General features: G+C 33.1%; 1 protein-coding gene and 1 long non-coding RNA gene across 2 annotated transcripts in view; both read right to left on the bottom strand.

Annotated features, from left to right (window-relative positions):
• nAChRalpha1 (nicotinic acetylcholine receptor alpha1) overlaps window positions 1-5,024 on the bottom strand; it is a 248,187-nt gene extending 243,163 nt beyond the window's left edge. The window contains exon 1 of the mRNA XM_067777803.1: window positions 4,007-5,024. The gene's annotated coding sequence lies outside the window, so the exon portion shown is untranslated. The remainder of the gene's footprint in view (window positions 1-4,006) is intronic.
• A 270-nt stretch (window positions 5,025-5,294) lies between these two features.
• LOC137246982 (uncharacterized) overlaps window positions 5,295-21,784 on the bottom strand; it is a 41,425-nt gene continuing 24,935 nt past the window's right edge. The window contains exon 3 of the long non-coding RNA XR_010951752.1: window positions 5,295-6,269. This is a non-coding gene — a long non-coding RNA (uncharacterized lncRNA). The remainder of the gene's footprint in view (window positions 6,270-21,784) is intronic.

The following is a 21,784-nucleotide window of genomic DNA, read 5'->3' as shown; positions in this document are numbered from 1 at the left end:
CGGGTGTAACCGAACATTACATACTCAGCTGAGAGCTTTGAAGAGAAAATAAGGGAAAATCAAAGTCAAAGCTGTTAATGATTATTTAAAACGTAGTGGGCCTTAATTCTATAGGTGGACGTCTTTTCGGGATATCGCAATAAGGGTGGACCAGGGGTGACTTTAGAATATGTTTGTACGATATGGGTATCAAATTAAAAGTACTAATGAGGGTTTTAAAAGGGAGTAGCCCTTAGTTGTATATATGAAGGCGTTTTCGAGATATCGACCAACATGTGGACCAGGGTGACCCAGAACATTTTCTGTCGGATACCGCTAATTCATTTATATATGTAATACCACGAACAATATTCCTGCCAAGATTCCAAGGGCTTTTGATTTCGCCCTGCCGGACTATTTCATTTTCTTTTACTTAATATGGTAGGTGTGACACCCATTTTACAAAGTTTTTTCTAAAGTTATATTTTGCGTCAAAAAACCAATCCAATTACCATGTTTCATCTCTTTTTTCATATATGGTACAAAATTATGGCATTTTTTTTTTTCATTTTTCGTAATTTTCGATATCGGAAAAGTGGGCGTGGTCATAGTCGGATTTCGGCCATATTTTATACCAAGATAAAGTGACTTCAGATAAGCACGTGAACTAAGTTTAGTTAATATATATCGTTTTTTGCGCAAGTTATCGTGTTAACGGCCGAGCGGAAGGACAGACGGTAGACTGTGTATAAAAACTGGGCGTGGCTTCAACCTATTTCGATCATTTTCACAGAAAAATTTTACCGTCATAGAATCTATGTCCCTACCAAATGTCACAAGGATTTCTAAATTTTTGTTCGACTTATGGCATTAAAATTATTCTAGACGAATTAAATGAAAAAGGGCGGAGTTACGCCCATTTTGAAATTTTCTTTTATCTTTGTATTTTTTTGCACCATATCAAACCTGGAGTCGCATGTTAACATAATTTACTTTTATACTGTAAAGATACTAAATTTTTTCTTAAAATTTGACTTTAAAAAAAAAATTGTTTAAAAGTGGGCGTGTTCGTCATCCGATCTCGCTAATTTTTAATTTGCACACATGTAGTAATAGGAGTAACGTGCCTACCAAATTTCATCATGATATCTTCAACGACTGCCAAATTACAGCTTGCAAAACTTTTAAATTACCTACTTTTAAAAGTGGGCGGTGCCATGCCTATTGTCAACGCACCTACCAAGTTTTATCACTTTATCCGTCTTTGGTAATGAATTATCGCACTTTTTCGGTTTTTCGAAATTTTCGATATCGAAAGTGGGCGTAGTTGTAGTCCGATTTCGTTCATTTTAAATAGCGTTCTGAGATGAGCACTCAGGAACATACATACCAAGTTTCATCAAGATACCTCAAAATTTACTCAAGGTATCGTGTTTACAGACGGACGGACGGACGGACATGGCTAAATGAATTTCTGTTTTCACCTAGATCATATTGATATATATTTAGATATCTGTGAGCTCTGCTCATCTGAGTATAAAAATATCAAGTGCATCCAACCGCAATTGTGGTAAACTGCATGGCGCAAATTCCACAAACACTGCTTATCACGTACCTTTTCAATAAAAACATCCATATTGTTTCGCTAATTTCGCTCACCTAAATCAAAATATTTTGGTTGCAAATTTTCGTCGCTTTTGTCGCTTGTAATCGGTCAATTCGCTTTACGCTAAATTGCTTTGTCAAAAACATATCCATATGCACTAATATAATTGATCGCTAACAGCGATTCTCGTCGCATCGCGTGATGCGATTACGCTCGATTATAAACTTAGCCTAAGCGTTGATGCATACAAAAAATTTATTAAAATTTTCAAAGTTTTGTGTAAAAATATTGTTTTGTCAAGCCTTGTAGCTCTCAACTGCAGCTTTGTTGACAGTTTGGGATATACCGGTTTATAAGCAGCTTACTTCGAGTTATCAGATGTTACGTTTAGAAAGGTTTGAAGAAAATCTGCCCAATTAGTTCATTTACGGAGGAGCTCAGCCTTTGTAAAAAGCAAGTATGTATATCTTCCTGTGCTTTGTCCGATTCAGAAAAAAAGGCGGCCACTACTCGCAGAAACAATATGCTCAGATCTTGGGAAAGATCTTTTTTGTGTTGAATTTTGAATTCGGGCAACGTTTTCAATTTCAAAAATTTAAATAATAATTATATTTATAAATAGCCATTGCAAGATTTTCGAACTTGGTGGGTGATGTAGTAGGTTAGGTTGATTTGGCCAGTTCGTAAGAACCTCACATGGACTATATTATAAAATAAATGCCAAGAGCTTGTTGGACGTATTAGCCTTCTAGACCTGGTAACTGTATCACTTCTAATGCGCTAAATCACGCAAACACTAAATTTTTGATTTATTTTTTATATGAATTATTTGAGTTTTTAAAACTGACAATTTAATCTTTGCTCCAACAAAAAGTAACGCAACTCAGAGCGAGAAAGTTTGTCATGAAACACTATTACCTGAAATATTTCAACCTGGCGTAAGTTGGAGCAACTCAATAAACAAAACTAAGGAACGCAAAGGAAAAACCCACATTTTAAATTTTTGTAACTAAAAAAAAAAGGATATTTTCATTCAATTTAAAAAAAGATATTGAAATTGGAAGTACTCCTACTTGGAAGGAATCCACAAAAACAATTGACGTAGCTGTGGCGTTACCGTTGCGGAGCGCGAGGATTAAGACAGTGGCCATTCAAACGGCTCAAAAGTGGGATGTGTTAAAGCCTTTAGAATGTTGAGTGAAGTTTTCTTTCAACTAAGTTTTTTCATTGTACTGTAAAATATTTTAAGATGGAGACAGCAGAATTTATTCGATATAGAAGTAGTTTTAAAGGCGACAAAATGACAGGTGCAAGTTTACACTTTAAGTCATATTTGTCCTAGAAAAGTCTCGGCCATTGTAAAGGTTTACAAGTAGGATATGTAGCAGCACGCACACACACAGCCACGCTCACCTGATCAAAACGCTTGTTCTTGTTCGGTTATTTGTGGATGCTATTTGGCACTGTTGTACTTCTTAGGTCCAAAAAAAGTGTAGTAGCAGCTAACGAAAACTGCGTAAAAATTTTATTGTAAGACTACAAAGAAATACCCTTATTTCCATTCAAACGAGCACTTAATTACATCTCTCATTAAAATCCATATGTTTTGGAAAATTTTAGTTATCAAATTGTGATATTTTATTACCGGGAACGATTGCTAAAACACGACAAAAACCGTCGGAGGAGGCATTAATAGACACGTTTTGGCCACGGTTTCAATAGTCCGAACACGTTTTCGCCTTTGGATTATTGATTCCAGAACAAAACGCGTCTTTTTATACCTCTTTCCCCATTTTTGAAAATTTTTTGGCAGCCAATCAGGGTTTTACACTATTTTTCGATGATAGCTGTTTAACGTGTAGAAAAATTTACCACTAGTGTTTTATTCTATATACGCATCTTCAGATACCCTATTGGAAGACTTTTGTAGGACCCATATAGGTGCACTTTACATTTTAATACTAAATTCGTTCAAAAAAAGTTACCATCACAGCAACCCATATCTGATATTCCGCTCCTTTATTGTTTCCCTGCGTAGCTTTCGACGACAGCAACCCCACTTCGTTCAGTGTCAAACTCATGTTCTACGCAGGTTCCACACTAGTTTGACACTTCGGCCAATGTCAAACGGCAGTGTGTTAGAAAGAGAAAGGAATTGTTTCCTTCTCACACATATCCTACTTGTAAACCTGTACTATGGTTTCAGCAAAAGGTTGCGTTACAAAAGATGTTTCTATAGAAATGATTTAAAATTTTATTTGTTTTAAAAAACTTTCAGATATTTCACTACGCAGAAATGCGCATCTTTCGTGTTCTAGGTCCAGAACCCACTTTATAAGATTTAACCACAAATGTTTTTTAAGCAAATGAATGATTTGAAATAAAGTTCCGCATGAGCATACTTTAGTTAATTTTACTTACGCTTTTTCTGCAAGACGTTGCATCGCCTACAAATTGCAAAGGTGAGCCAATACTGCACTCGTAATGCTTCGCTTGCACATCAATGTCGTTGTCAGCGTCACCATTGACGCCACCTACGACACTTTCACCTTGAACACTTTCGCAAATATTTCTACTACAAAAACAACTAACACAACTAACATATGCTGAACGCAAATGAACACGACCACGACACCGACGACTACGACGCTTTTTACTACTACTAGTTCTACGAATACCGTTACACTTGGAACATAACGTCGCACACGAAGCGTGAGAAGAATCACTTGTCCGTTGTATTGTATAAAATTCGTTAGCTACTCTATTTTGTTGTAAAATACTTTCGTATACGTCGCCGTTGCTGTTGTTGTTGCTGCCATTGCTGCTGCTCCTATCGTTGATGATATTGTTATTACTATTACTTATTGTTTTTGTTGCCGTCAGATTAACGCATGCATGATTAATTGTGTTTGAATGCGAGTTTGAATTTTTTGATGAGGTTGAAGTTGAGGTTGAGGCGGAAACTGAGATATCGTTGGCATTGGCGTTGGCAGACGACGTTGAATTTGAGCGCGCCAAAATGCCAGCGCACGCTACGCTGGCAGCAGCAAAAATGGCGGCGAAAAACCTAGCAGCGGCAGCAGCAAATCTGCTGCTACTGCGCACCAATATCGCTAAATGATATCGCGATTGATATTGTTGTTGTCGATGCTGCTGCTGTTCGTATTCTGGCACAATGAAGGCGCATGTATTTGCAGTTGTTGCAGCAGTAGCTGCTGCTGTTCCTATTGTTGTTGTTGTATTAGGGAGGTATAACGCCGTCGGAGTTGTGGTGGTGGTGGTGGCGTTGGCGGTAGCTAATACATGCCCACCTCCTCCTCCTCCACCGCTGCGTTGGCGTTGCAGTGTTGCGTTAATTTTGATTTGGCAGCAATTTACTTTGTCTATGCTGCTTTTTTTAAATATTTCGTATGCTTCGATTGCTTTTAAGTGCTCATTATTTTTGTATTAGAAAACTCTTAGCGATATCTGACTTGAGTATTGTGTATTGTTTAAGTAGTAGTGGACTTTAAATGCAAGTAAGCTTTTTTAATTTAGTTTGTTTAAGCACCTCTTTATTTTTTTACTCGTTTTAAAATTTAACAATTTTCTTAATTAAAATTGGAACATGTTGTTGTTTTTCTGCATTTATACCCTAATTATTTATTATTTTTAATTATCGGTGCGCTTTTGTTCGTTTCGTGCACTCCAGCAAACATTTTCGTTGTTGATTGCTGAAATTGTTGAATGAAACTTTTTATAATTTCTATTTTAAGCTATTTTTACTCACAAGTAGAACTTATATAGAAACATTTGTAACAATTCCATTGGTTGCATTTTTAATTTTTTTTTTTTATTTTTTTATGTTTTTTCAAATTATTTTCTTCCATTGACTGCCAGCATTTTTTTATTGCTTACTTATTTTTAGTTGTATATTTTTTTTTGCGTTCATTTATTCATGAGACAGATGAGCAACGCAATGGCTGCTGACAGCATCACAACGATTTTTTTTTCTTTTTCTTGTTGTTGCTCTTATTTCCGTTCCAGTTCGGCTTCTTAGCGCAATGGACTCGACGTCACTGCTGCACAAACACAATTCAACTCATCACCATTACAATATTTAATTTTTATTTATCTAGACTTATACACTGCTTCTGTGGCTTTCTTAATCGCTATGGTTTGTTTCATGTTATTTAGTTTATTTTTTGTATTTAATTTTTTTTCTCTACGTCTAAAGTGCAGTTAGATCTTCGTTAATTTTGAAGTTATCAATTTGCTATAGATTTTAAATTTGCCTTTTAGCCTACTTCTAGGCTGTAGGTATACTAGCTAATAATGCGGCTATTTAATGCTGGACACATCAACATTTTTCTCCTAAAGCACCCCAAAATAATTTCGAAAAATCTTGATTTTCTTTTTCACTTCTCTTTTATTATACTTCTTCTTGTACACGCAGAATATTTAACACACTACGCCTAAAAGTCTACCGCACTACCAAGGCTAATGCTTTTGGCTGTTTTACAAAGTGTGGTTAGATTTCCCTTCATTTATGATTCTTTTTTTCAATGCCTCTCTCACCTCTGTAAGGCTTGGAATTTTTCAAATGCTGGTGCCTCTTATTTTGGGGCTCTTAATACCCGATCAGCAATGCGTAGCAGCACTTCATTTTAACATTACTGTTTTTTTGCTCGAACGTTTGTAGATTCTGCAAAAGAAAAGAAGAAAAGTTTGTAAAGAAAAATGTCACAGTGAGCAGTTATTTAGAAATTTTACAGAAGTTTAAATGCATGGAGTGCTTCCTTTTCTTTTTGGCTATGTTTAGTTCCCCACGTACATTAGAGCGGTTCCATTTGCAGAGCATCGAATTCACTTAAAAATTGCATATGAATTAAAAGCTCTGCGGACCAATCTGGATAGTTTTGCTTCCCACATTATGGCTCTAAAACCAATTTTGAACATCTCGAATTTTTAAAGCAAGCTTTATCTGTCAAATTCTATAGAACTTTTTTAAATGAAGGGGTCGAAATATATTTAAGACTCACAATATCTTTAACTATGCCGCCCGAAATAGTCCCTACAGCATTTCCCCATATATGATTTCTTGGACGAAAAAAAACCGATTTGTTCTAGTATAAATACATACCAGATATTACTCGAGAATTTTTGAAACAGGATCCTAGCGATTCATGAAGGTTTTCCTCAAAATCAGCTCAATAGATGTAATTTTTATACTGACGAATAGCCACTTCGTTTCAAAAAATTAAAATTATTGGCACAAAACCAAACAAACAAAAAAAGTCATCTAATGCGGCAGCCATCATTTTGTGGTTTTATTTGAGAAATTTATTCCACTAATGTATGCATTTTAAATAATTTGTTTTTATTTATTTTTTGTTTTTGCAGTGCTTACTTTTTGTTGTTTATGCGTGTATGTATATGATCCCTTTTCGGATATATTTGTTTCCTTTTTTTGTCGTTAACAACTTTGAAAAATTGCCAAATATATTTCTATAAAACTTGCCAGCCGGCAATGCGGCCTCTCCATTGAGTTTATCGAAACCCAAACAGGAAAGGTATAAATGCAAACAAGCCAAAACGAGCCAAATTTTAGATTTGTTGCTATATGTACGTTATAACATTAGTGTGTCCATTCAATAAAAAACATTGCTTCATTTGATTTATTTTGAGTCTTTAACTAATAACATACGAGCACCTAGAAAAAAAAACCAATTTGATAATTAACAACCACCCTACCGAACATTTTGCCGGCATACTGACATAACATATTACGCTTGTATAACAATGATTCGAATATTGATTTTTCGGTTCCTTATTTTTATTTTATTCTTTTTTTTTTTTTTAATTCGTAACCACGCTTTCTCTTGCCAATATCCAATATTAAAACATATACCAACGCATGCAGAAATTTACAAAAAATCTTCTTGAAAGTGTATGCTGCAAGCCTATCGGCAGATTACCGAGAGCAAGTTATGTAAAATTTCAGTTTGTGGTAAGTTGGGTATGTAAATTATCTATTATTTAATATTATTGAAAGCATTCTAAATATTTTAAATTAATTTCTGAATACTCTTGCTTTTGATGCACTTCTATTTGTTCCATGAAATGAGATTAGGGACGATTCGATTGCGAAAAACTACATATGACATTCTGCTATTATACACGTCATGTGATTTTATGTTATATTATGTTCTATTATATTATAGCATATCATGTTAGAATTATTTTTATGGTCGAGGTTGATGTATGATGAAAAATATTATGCAATAAAATCAAAAGATCTACAAAGTTTGGACTGAATTTGAAGAAGAGGGCAGACATTTTGTTCCGTTAGTTTAGGGTATGAAAAACAAGTTGTTTTAAGATTCTTAAGGCAAACAGGCATTTGCGTGCGAACATTGAAAAAAAATACAAGTGTTTTAACTGCAACTAATTTCTATGAAGATCTAAAAGCTACAATATGTTTTGATTTCAGTTTTTCAAACATATGCCAAATACTTAAACCTTCGACTTAGCAAACAAATTTAAGTAAGCATATAAAGCCGTTTTATAAATTTAGTAAGAGTTATAAAATAAAGCATAAAATATCATAAAAAAGCAGAGAAAAAAAATTAGAGCACGTCATTATTAAAAATATAAACTGAGTTTTGAACAAAAGATTTGTAAATGCATGGTAATATAAAGGCATATACATTAAGGTGGGTTGATTTGCATGGACGTAAGTTAACCCATATCGCGCCATCGATTTTCCGATAGGGTTTGGGCTCAGGAAAAAAAGTTCCACTAAACATACCCAATTTTCGAGCCTGCAAAATTTGAGTTTTTTGACTTTTTTTCTTTAATTTTTAAGGTTTTTTCATGACCTACTTAAAAAATTTTCATTTGATTTTAAAATTTTCATGTATACCCTGTCCGACTCAAAATTGTCCGCTAAAAACTTTGACATTAACAGTTTTTTGAAAAAAAAAATATTTTTTTTTTTGGGTTTTGAGAAGTATAAGGAGAAAACATTTTTTCGCCATTTTGTTTTAAGAGTTTTTAAGAAAAGTGCAAAAGTGTTGCCGATGAAAACGAATTAGTCTCATAGTTCTTATCCCATTTAAAATTATGCGATAAACACGTTGTTGTAAACAGTTTAAAAAAAAATGTATTTTTTTGGTTTTTGGGACTTGTTTTGGTCGAAATCGGGTTTTTTCATTTTCAAGGCTCCAAATCATTTTTTATGTATATGTTTCCGTTAGACCCACCAATAAGTATACCAAAATGATCAGGGGACGAGCTGAGTTGATTTAGCCATGTCCGTTTGTTTGAACGCAAACTAGTCCCTTAATATCTTTATGAAATTTGGTAAGCGGGCATATTTTGATGGGGGATTTGACATTTGTAGGAATCGACCGGGTCGGACCACTATAGCATATACCTCCCATACAACCGATTGCTCAATAAGAGGGTTTTCGCATTTCTGCCTCATTTTAACAGTTAGCAACATCAAATTTTACGAAAAGCTTACGTATTGGGCATAGATAGTTGTCTGAAAAAATCGTTAAGATCGGACATATTTATAATATATATCCCATACAACCGACTGCTCAGGTAAGAGGATTTTCATTATTTTGGTCGAAATCGATTTTTAGTCCGATTTAGACGATTTTTTCAGAAAACTATCTATGCTCAATACGTAAGCTTTTAGTAAAATTTGATGTTGCTAGCTGTTAAAATGAGGCAGAAATGGGGCAGAAATGGCGAAAACCCTCTTATTGAACAATTGGTTGTATTGGAGGTATATGCTATAGTGGTCCGATCCCGTCGATTCCGACAAATGTCAAATCCCCCATCAAAATATGCCTGCTGACCAAATTTCATAAAGATATCTCAAAAATTGAGGGACTAGTTTGCGTTCAAAAAAACGGACAGACGGACAGACGGACGGACAGACAGACATGGCTAAATCAACTCGGCTCGTCTCCTGATCATTTTGGTATACTTATTGGTGGGTCTAACGGAAACATATACATAAAAAATGATTTGGAGCCTTGAAAATGAAAAAAATCGATTTCGACCAAAACAAGTCTCAAAGACCAAAAAAATATTTTTTTTTAAGCTGTTAATGCCAACGTTTTTATCGCACAGTTTTAAGTGGAATAGGAACTATGAGGCAAATTCGTTTTCATCGGTAACACTTTTGCACGGTTCTGAAGAAACCCTTAAATAAAATGGCCAAAAAATAAATTTTTTCACCAAAACACTCCTCAAACCCAAAAAGTATTTTTTTTTTTTTTGTCAAAAAACTGTTATCGCCAAAGTTTTTAGCGGACAATTTTGAGTGGGACAGGGGTATACATGAAAATTTTAAATGAAAATTTTTTAAGTAGGTCATGAAAAAACCTTAAAAATCAAAGAAAAAAAGTCAAAAGACTCAAATTTTGCAGGCACGAAATTCATTTTTTTGGGTATGCTTAGTGGAACTTTTTTTCCTGAGCCCAAAACCTATCGAAAAATCGATAGCGCGATGTAGGTTAATAAATCGACCCAGCTTAATATACATACACATACATCTACACATATGTAAGAACGTATGATCACATTCGTATGTTGGTGCATAGGATATATCTAAAAAATACCAAATGAAATACGCCTGAAGAGGGCAAACCAGTGCATAAGTCAACGACGTTTTGTCAGCGAACAAATGATGAAGTATGACCAACATCAGTCACAAAATAATAATGATGGTGCAACACAGCCAGTACACTGGAAGAGCATTTGGTTGGGAAGACATACAGCAAAAGAGGACGAGTATGAATAGAAAGAGGACGCAAGGTGAAAAGATATTTTGTACATATAAAAGACATTTAGACCAAAAGCAGACGAATTGACAAAAGCATAGCGCTCAAATAGCAGTCAGTGCGACTTTTTTTGTTGTTGTTGCTTGCTTTAATATGCTAGTGAACTCGAGTGCCCCTTCTACATCAAATCTCTATGGCCCGCTTTATTTTCTTTTTATTTGTTTTGCTTGTGTGTGTTTGAGTTGCGACCAACAGTTGGACAAACGCGAACTTTTCAGTTGAAAGCTCTCTGCTGGCGCTGCTGGTTATGAGTTTCGTGTTAGGCGGCGCCACATGACTAAAAGGGGCGCAGGAAACAATGAACTACATTGGAATAAAACACAAATATATATATATATACAAACAAAATAAAAATAATGGCAACAACAACGAATTCCACTAAAATACAACTACATACATACACAGCATGTGGACAATTCTTTTGTGTGCGTGTCTATGTGTTTAGTAAATGAAACAACGAACAGTGAGTGAATAAAGCCATTGCAGATTTGTGTCTCAAACAGAAGCAAACTAAAAATGACAGCAATACTAAAATAACAAATATACCAACAACTTTAACAATAATAATAAAAATGACTAAGTAAGTCAACGACAAAAGAGAAAAGCATAACAACTAAAATTACAACAATGCTCACACTGGATACGCCAGCAACTAACCGCAATAGCCATAATAGCGATAAACACAACACAAAATTTTAGCAAGAATCAGCAAAAATTTCTTCAAAAAGCCCAGTGCGTATTAAATGTAGGAGATATCTACACAGAACAAAAAAATGTATGAGATATCTTATTGTACAAGGAATCAAAGAAGCAGTGAGGTATATTGATAGTATACTAGGCTAACTAGCCAAAGGTAGCCGACTGACATGACGGGACAAGTAAAATCAAAAACATTTTAGAAAATGTTTCCAGCGACAATTCCGCATAGCAGTGGTTCGACAAGTCCCTTTAGTAAAAAGGTTCCCAGCCTCAGTAGATGCCGTTCGGAGCTGACATAAATTTTATTAAGGTTCGCCAAACGGTAAGCAGCACAGCATAAATTGGTAGAGAAGCTCGGTCTTCGTCCTCTCATGGGTATACAGCACGAAGATAGTACTGTTGTTACACTGTAAAAGAGCAATTTTGCAGCAAGGAAGCCATAGTATTTTTTTCTTTTTTTCAGCAACATGTTGCTAAAAATGTACTGGTGATTTTCAACTCTGGGAGGAACTTGAACGGTTAGTATGAAATGTTATGCTTTGCATTGGAACACATTAAAAAAGGAAAACACCAAAAATGTAATCCTTCTAGACTTTTTACAATTTGATCAAAAATAACTTGGGTATGCCAAAACATTTTAGACCAAATAAAAAATAAGTCAAGCCTGCTGGACTATAAGTAAATTCAGTGAAAATGGTTTAAGTTACATACACTTACGCTCAAGAGAAAATGTTCCCGGCTTTGGGTGCCACTGTTTGAAATTTTAAGACAAAAAATTTAGTAAGTCCCTAACGGTTTACTCAATCTGATAAGCAAACCTTATGCCCAATCCCATAAATACATGGAGTATCATAAGGAATATTCCATACAACTACAACGTACAGTCCTAAAAGATTTAGTCCTCAACCAAATGAAATAAACATTATATGAGGATACAATTTTTTGGTGGGCATATTCACTTAGTCGTAGAAGTATTATGCATATGGTAACGCTTGGACTAGATCTTGTATTTTTGTATGTATGCGTATGTGCACTCAGTAGAGAGAAAATCTTATATTAAATCATTCCTGAATACAAAAGGCTTGTGCTCGAATATGTGCTTTTAGTTGACATGGGCCCGAATGACAGATTGTGAATAACGAACAGTACATAATGGCGACTAAATTAAGAAAAAATTTCAGTGGGATGAAAATTTCATAAAATATATTGAAATCACACAAACAAAAATATGTTATAAAATATAACTAAATCAGCATTCAATTTATAAAATGTTAAGCTGGCTTTTGGCACGCCTCAAGTAATTTTAATGATGAATTATAATTTGCTCAATGTTTATTGTTTCGCATTTTTATTAATTTCTTCGAAATAAGGTGCCAGTTGCGTTAGTCGTGAAGTTAAATTTGCATATATTTTACATCGTAAAATTTCGCAAAAATAATAAATGTTAAAAAATAGCGCTGAAATGCGTCTTTGTTTTCTCTGAGCTATGTCCTGAAAATAACGCTTTTTATAGTGATGAGATCAACTTCGTCTAATTTGTTCTTTTGTATAAAGACATTCTTGAATTCATGTCTCCACATCTACCGTGCGTTTTTGTTGCCATCTTTTTCCACTTGACCGTAAACTTAATACAGTTGATAGTTTCTCCCTGCCCCAACTCTACTAGTATCTCTGTATACCTCAATACATTTCTAGATAACGTAATGCCCGCTTGACCAGCAACGATGCTGAAATTTACGTACTTTTCCTCCAGTACCTCTGCTGGTTTGCTCATATCTACCACTTTAACCTGTAAGTCCCTGCATTGATTCCGCAGCTGTATAATATGTTTGTTATAAAATCAGCGTAGTATAACGAATACCCATTACCTTCTGTTGACCTGTCTTCCATTAAATCTATTGGTGGGATGGAATAATGGCATGCAACAACTTGGAAGGACAGTATATGTTACTTTAAAGCTGTAAATACCCAATACCCACACGTACAGCGAAACTTTATTATATAAAATAATATAAAATAAAATAAAATAACATATGTTTTTGTTTTATCGGCCTATTTATAAAGGATTCGATGTTAGTTTCGAGCTCAAGGCCAGAACAATCATTTTTATGTTAATCGTTTTTTTTTTTTGTGTTTATTTCTCTATAATTGAATACTTTTTTTTTTGGAATAGAAGATAGAAAATTTTCCAATTTCATAGGCCGATAAAACAAAAACATTTGTTAATAAAAATCAAGAGCACATGGAAATGTCAAAAAGTAATTGACAGTAAGCAAAAATCCAATGTTATCAGTGATTTGCAACAGATGGCACAATGCTTGCAATATATGGTTCGTAAAAAGGAATAGAAGTATCAATTTATCAGTCCTACACACCACCGCTGTGTAGCTAAATGGTTAGCGCAGCGTGCCTGAAGCGTACTGATGATGAAATAGATCTATCTGCGCAGCTATGCTCTACTTTTATATTCCAAAAATAAAAAATAATTTTTCAATTATAGAAAAATTAAAACAAAAAATAAATAGATCTATCTGCGCAGCTATGCTCTACTTTTATATTCCAAAAATAAAAAATAATTTTTCAATTATAGAAAAATTAAAACAAAAAATAATTAACATAAAAATTTTTGAATAATATATTGTTAAATTTTTGAGCTGAAGGCCAATTTAAATAAAAACACAACTTTTTGTATTATAGTTGTATAATTTATTCTTGTCGATATTTCGGCTTTATTCTAAAGCCATCTTCGGGATCATATAAATATGTTTGATCGACCGAAATATCGACAAAAATAAATTATACAACTACAATACAAAAGGTTGTGTTTTTATTTAAATTGGCCTTCAGCTCAAAAATTTAACAATATATTATTTAATATAAAGGCTATTAATTCTTATCAAAAATTTCTTCTGTTTTGAGCTCGAATGGAACACTGAATAAAATAAAATAGAATAGAATAAAATAAAATAAACTAAATAAAGTAAAATAAAATAAAATTAAATAAAATAAAATAAAATAAATATTTAAGTAAATAAATTAAATAAAATAAAATAATATAAAATAAAATAAAATATAAAATAAAATAAAATAAAATAAAATAAATATATAATAAAATAATATAAAATAAAATAAAATATAAAATAAAATAAAATAAAATAAAATAAATATATAATAAAATAAAATAAAATAAAATAAATTAAAATAAAATAAAATAATATAATATAAAATAAAATAAAATATAAAATAAAATAAAATAAAATAAAATAAAATAAATATATAATAAAATAATATAAAATAAAATAAAATATTTTATAAAATAAAATAAAATAAAATAAAATAAATATATAATAAAATAAAATAAAATAAAATAAAATAAATTAAAATAAAATAAAATAATATAATATAAAATAAAATAAAATATATAATAAAATAAAAAGATATATATAATAAAATAAAATAAAATAAAATAAAAAAAAATAAAATAAAATAAAGTAAAATAAAATAAAATAAAGCAACATAAAATAAAATGAAATTAAATTAAATTAAATTAAATTAAATTAAGAAAATTAAATTAAATTAAATAACACAAAATAAAACAAAATAAATTGAAATAAAATCAAATATAATAAAAAAAAATTAATAATATAAATTTTAGTTAAATAAAATTTAAAAAAATAAAGTAAATAAAATAAAAGAAATTAAATAAAATGAATATAAAAAAGTAAAATAAAATGAAAAGAGATTTATAAAAAATTTAAAGATATTTTTTTAAATAAAAGGTTATTTAACTAAATAGGACTGAAAAGCATTACTAACAGAGTAAAAGCGCCGCAATATCTTTGTTTTATTTCCTGAACTGCTTCACTTCCAAACAGAACTTTTCTTAATCCACTCATAGATATGTGGAATTACGTACTTAGAAAAACCCCATCATGGTCGCCCATATTTCTTCTAAAACCATCAAATGAAAACTTAATGACACCATTAATTTAATCTATTTATAAAATATATAAATTTATTACAAAATATTTAGATTGTAATTCCCTGCAGTAAAACAACTATCTATTCCCTTTATCTCTTAGTAAATTTTATCTCTTTTCAATATTACCGACTCAGCACACTCAGATGTCAGAGACATTGAGATATCCTGTAGACATATCAGTAGAATATCAATCTCATGCGAAACAGCCCATGGATCCAAATTCAAAATAGAATTTTCTCGCCGATATCAAACTTGTGCGAACAAACTAAATTTGTATGAAATAAAATTGAGAGTTTTTGCCTATACCGGCTTTCGGTCACCAAGACATGAATCCATTATTCATTTTCATTAACCATAATAAAGAAAATTTCCGACTGCTATATTTCAGCCCGAAATCTGGCAATTGATATGTTCAAACACAAAACACTTCAAGTCCTTCGAATGTTTTATAAGTGTTGAGCGTCTTAAAGCATATTTGCGAATATTTAACTGTTGGCTGGAGCAACCTAAAGCATAGCCAAATAGCATGCAGAATAGAAACTGTTGGCAACATTAAAATTGCAACAACAATAATTGCATTTTGCCATTGCCAACACGTTGCATTAGCTTAAAAAACAACGGTACGTAACGAAAAAAATGCACATCATAAAGGCAGCTACCCTATTTAAGAAAGTCTGAGTGATCTAATGTCTTTGCGGCTGTCGGCCATTGTTGGGGGTAGTGCACCAAATTTTGATAACATTACACTTTCATCACCATATCATTATATTGGAAAAATTTGAGTGCACACAATTTTTGCTGTTTTCAGGTTAGTGATAATGCTGCCTTTCTCCACTACGACTAAACAAATATATTGCAGTTATTTTATTTTATTTATTTAATAATTTGGGAAAAATTTAAACAACGTGATATCAGGACGGACAAGGCGACAACTGTTTCGATTATACCTTGTAAATCTATTCAAAGCCTTTTCTCCTGGGAGTGGGATTTGAAACCGCACTCCTACGATGGTTGAAGTGTTACAAACGCATGCGTAAATATGAGAAACAATATTGGCGCCTTATGTCTGCATTAAAATATCTAATAAAAAAATTGCTAAAAGAAATGAGCGTAATGACCAGTGCAGAGGAAATTTCAGATTTTTTCGTTTTTTTGCAGAGCATGAGGATAGTAGACAGCATTAAAGAGCTTAAACCGAATGGAATGGGTAACGTCTGTCAGTGTAATCTTCTCATTGGGGTATCGCAAATATGCAATTCGGTGCATTCAAATGACAACAACAAGGAAAACAAAAATGCATATGTATGTTTGTATTAAAACTATACAACTATGGACTTCAATATTTCATAAGACAGACACACTGTGATTTGGCGTTCAATAAAGCCAGACCAGACAAAATCGCGAACAAAACCCTGTGCACCGTCAAGAGGGGCGGAAGGAAGGCGGGCAGGTAGCCCGGATTTTAAATGGAGCAGTAACGGAAGAAACTGCAGTTGCATTTCGCAGTCAAAAGGAAATCGCAATTGAACACTGAGCTGCTGTTGTTCTTTCATGTTTCAGTTGGAAGTTCAACCATCATCGAAACTGATACCTTTAATAAAAAGAAAAAGTGGAAATGAAATTGTATTGCAAGCCATTACGCTGCGAGCGATGCATAATCGCACGATGAAATGACAAATGTAGCAAAACTTGATTTTAAGTACCGTGTCATAGTAGCAGGAAGTATGCTCTTTACGGATGTTACTATCTAAAATGCTAACTACATGAAACGCGTCTCCCATCAAATTACCTAGCAACGATACCTAATAAGATATCATCCCTGTAGGCATTCTTAATTTGCGTCGTGCATATTGTCCGGAAAGTTAATCTTACTCTTAGATAGTTACCTGCTTCCTTTGGCGATTTTTTTTAAAAGAAGATTTCGAAACCAGCTACTAGCGGTATATACTTTTCTGCTGGAAGTATAAGCTCTTTATTCGCTGTTGTATAACCCAGTAATGTTAATATTGCAACTAAATTTTATTGACAGTGATATCATGCACATCCATAGATCAATCATTATGTATCTACATAAACGAAACAATAATTGCGTCTACACATATGTACCATGTACGTATACGAGCAAAGGCACAACTACATGCATATATCTGAGATACTCCTGAAAGTATGCAATGAGAGAAGCTATAAAATCGTGCAATTGTAGTTACAGCTGAGAAATTTGAGAGCTCATGGACCACTAGCAGATTCTGGAAATGGAAGCGCCTAGAAGATGCGAACGTTGAAATCAGAGAGTATAAAAGGCAGCAAATGTAGAGGCGCTGGAATTCAGTTTGAGTTGAGCTATCAACCAGTTATTGATTAAGCACGCAATCGGTCGGGCAATAGTAGAGTTTCATTTGAGCTATCAATCAGTTTGGTTGTTAAGCAAGCTAGTTGCAAATTATAAGTGTTATTGTGAAGTACTTTAATAAAGGCCATTTTTCCATTATTCAATATTGGAGTTATTTATTCAACAGTTTAGTGCTTCGAACTTAGCTGAAGGGCAAATAAGAGGAATTGCAAGTAAAATCGTTACAATATGTATATCTTATAACGTAAACTATAAACGTAAAATGCACAATCACTTCTGAGTTTTATTTTAATGAAGTTTTGTTAACAATTGAATGCAAAAAAATTTATAGAAATTATTTTAAATTTTTACAGCTCTGATATTAACTTCGATGATATTGTCTGGGTACTTGAATGGGACTGTGATATACGACATTTCAACCTTGAATTTAGATCCATAAGCTTTTTCGCATGAGATTGATATTCTACTGAGATGTCTACAGGATATCTCAATGTCTCTGTCATCTGAGTGTGCTGAGTTGGTAATATTGAAAAGAGATAAAATTTGCTAAGAGATAAAATTTGCTAAGAGATAAAGGGAATAGATAGCAAAGTACAAATAAATGCCGATAAAACGACGATAAGAGCAATACAAAACTGTAAGTTCACCTACCCGAACGCAATCCTGTTAAAATTATTATCATGTGGCGGTGTAATGGCCTTGATGGTTCAAAGTGGTCATATTAAATCGTGCCATTGATGGTTGGGCTATTACCTTAACGGCGTTTATTACCGAAACATACCGGATCTATGTATATGCGCAAAAAACCATCAATGCCGATAGCACTGGCCAAAACCTTGGGAGAGTGTATTTTTCGCTACAACAACAGCAACAACCACAGACCATCATAGGGTTATTTCCTGAGGACCATCAAGGAATATGCATTAGGGCATCGAACTTATTATGGACCAAACTGAATGAATTCGAGGTCTCAAGGTACTTACGAGAATCTTAAGAGAGAAAAGGACTGATATTCATTCTGCCGTGAGTGCAGTTACGCGACAAAACTAGAATAGCTGCTTGGCGATAAAAGAAGTGATTTTTTCTCCTGGTGGTTTTTTCTCTCAGCACCCGGTTTTTCTCCTATGTATGTAAGTTAATATGAAAAAGTAAGTGATGTAATTTAGATGTACGTAGTTAGAAGAATATGCACACACGATACACACCCACCATGGGCAGTCACAATGCATAGAAACGTCTGCGAGAGGATGCATGACCTTGTTCGCATCGCTTATTGTTCTTATATACTTCATGGTACAGATCAAAAGGTTAAATTTTATCACCCAGATATCTTTCAGAGCTATCTGGACTATAAAAATGTGAAAATTTTAATTTCATTTCTTCTCCTTAAAATAGCATTAATATGTACATTTATGCATATTCTGATAAACGCACAACATCACCTTAAGATACATTTAGGAATGCTAAGCACGTAAAACAATGTTGTAATCGAAATTTTTTTTGACAGCCTTTGTCACTAAATGTGATGGCCAAAAAAATGCTCATATATATACAAATATATGAACATAGATATAAACAAACATATGAGCAGGTAGTTACTACCACCAAAGCTGTTTACATTATGGGCGTATACGTGGCTGCTTCTCATAAACCGCATGTACGGTCCCTTACACCCCTCAAAATCAAAAATTGGAAGTAATAAGCATCTACATTCTACGCTGTATATGTATGTATGCGTGAAATACCAATACTTTTAGACATCACATATTCGTGAGTGCGCATTTCATTTAAGTCGCATCGAAAAATTTCGCGAACCCTGAATATTTAATGAATTGTAGGGTAAATACCACAAATTTCTTGTGATATTACCGAATTCTTACATATATAATAACTGATGAAAACAAAACCAAACTGCAAAGCTTCTGAAGCAAATGAAATAATTTTCTGTCAACAATACAACCATCATTCTCAACAGTTTGTAGGTTTTCAAGGATATAAAATGAAAAATGTCAGAAAAATATAACTTGATTTACCTTTAGACAAATACGCCCATATTTATGTTCATATGTAAAGGGTGAAAAAGTTCCTGAAATGTTTAGAAATAGTGAGCTTTTGAGTCAATCGGGAGTTATAAATTTTTAAGTAAGTCTGGAATACAGAATGTAAGGGGCGTGTGCAGCGTAGGCGTATTGTTTGAATACCAAATACGTCGGAGAGTAGGGAGTGTGGGCGCAAGTTTGGCAACATTGCAAGGCAAGGCTAGGAAAGAAACAAAAGTTTTGTTATAAGTGTTTTATCGACCAGTTGTAAGCAGCTAGCGATTTCTTATTCAACTTCTTTTTTTTATAAGTAACAAAGGTTATCGATAACGTACCGATTTGTTATCAAAAAGTTTTCGATTATTTATCGAAATGTTTCGTTATGTTATAGAAAAGTAATCGCAAAATAATCGATGTATTATCAAAAATTATTGATTCGTAATCAAAATCGATTTATTATCGAAAAGTTATTGGCCATTATCGGAAAATCATCGATTTGTTATCGAGAAGTTGTCGATTTCTTACGGCTATATACCAAATTGTTATAGGCGTGTTATCGTTTTTCTTATCCATAAATTCTCGACGGCGTATTATTATTTTGTTATCACGTATTATCGAAAAAATATGGATTTGCCATCAAAAATTAATTGGTTTGCCATCGAAAAGTTATTGAATTGGTGCAGGTGTGATTTGATATGTGAAATTATATTTCATCGGAAAATTTCAATTTCCAAACGGAGTGTTTGCGATTTATTGACAACAGCTCAACGGATTGTTATCAAAAAAATACCAATAAAACTTCAATATAATGAATGAAACTTTCATAAACCGTCAACAATAACCCCATAATAAAACAATAAGAAGCTTTAACAAGCTTGAAACAAACCGATAACTCGACATAAATTGTTTGTTTCTGGTAAAGTTGCGCCTGTTTATCCCCTACAGCCTTAAGGCCGCGGTACAATGAAATTTTTCGTATAGATGCATTTAACACAAGCTTATGCATTCCAATAACATCGCCAGAATCAACCAAGATGTTGCGTTTGTAAATATGAAAGAACTTCAGACTTGGCAATTGAAGTTTAGCACGCCTTGCCCATTCACATATAAAATTTCGCGGAGCACTGTTGTAAACATTCTCCTTAAACAACAAAACTACTTGATAACATATTTTGTGTCGTATTCGATAGTTATATTGCAGTTTTCAAATGCGAAAAATGTTAGAAAAGTCACCAGCCTGTGGGAAAATAATTTCACATGCAATGTGTGCCAACACCCTTAGCCAAAGCAAATGTCAAATTCTTCTTCATATGATTTGCTTGGAACAAAATTGGGGAGTTGGCTACTTTTCAATATCAGATTGCGCCAGTGTCACTCATTCTACCATTCTCTATAAAAATACGTGCAATCTACTCATAATTCATAAGCTTGTGTTAAACTCATCTATATGAAAAACTGCTTATGTGTCGGAGCTGTTACCGCATACTAAAACAAACACGCAAACCCAACTCAACGCGAAATTTTGAACTTAAATTGTTCATGACTAATTGATGTAAGTCAAAGTTCGGGTAAACGCAGCGCTATAGCCACCATATAAATGGCAAATTCCCCAAATTTAGCAGATGAGAGTAACATTTTTTCCGAGTACAAACCGATTTCTGGCCAAGAAGCCCCAGCTTTGGGACCACTCTTATGTTTAATATGTATCGAATTCGTACTTCAATATTTGTCAATCGCTAAAAACAATTAAAATAACTTAAAAAAACTATGATCTCTATATGGGTAATATAATTTTAGATAAATCAAATAATATTATAAGAATTTTTGAATCTTAAAAACGCGATGTATTAGCGTTAAAGTAGCAAATAAAAAATCTCGGTTCTGCTTAATGTACCCTAATCCATGTTAAATTCATTTTCACATAACAAACTCTAATATTATTCAAGGCATTCGCATAATTCAATGATTTATGTAATAAATGTTAAAAACAAAAATACATTTTAATGTCGTTAGTGAAATCTGAACGACAACAGGAAAAGACAAACAACAAATAAACTTACTATATTTCACAATAAAAACATAGCATGGCATAAACGCGTTGAAAGTTATCTTTTTCAGCTAATATTAAAATGAGTAGACACGTTTGCGATGGGTCCCAAGGCGACATGGACAAATTAAAATACAAACACAAATACATACATACATACGAAAGAAGTCACCCTCATTGTAAATGGCTATTCAAGTTATAATATCTAATATCTAAGTAGCTGTGGCAGCAGCAACTAATAC

The sequence above is a fragment of the Eurosta solidaginis genome, chromosome 1, assembly GCF_040869045.1.
Source record: "Eurosta solidaginis isolate ZX-2024a chromosome 1, ASM4086904v1, whole genome shotgun sequence".
NCBI classification, from domain to species: domain Eukaryota; kingdom Metazoa; phylum Arthropoda; class Insecta; order Diptera; family Tephritidae; genus Eurosta; species Eurosta solidaginis.
Note: the sequence above shows the minus strand (reverse complement) of the source record. Positions and strands in the feature narration are given on the sequence as shown.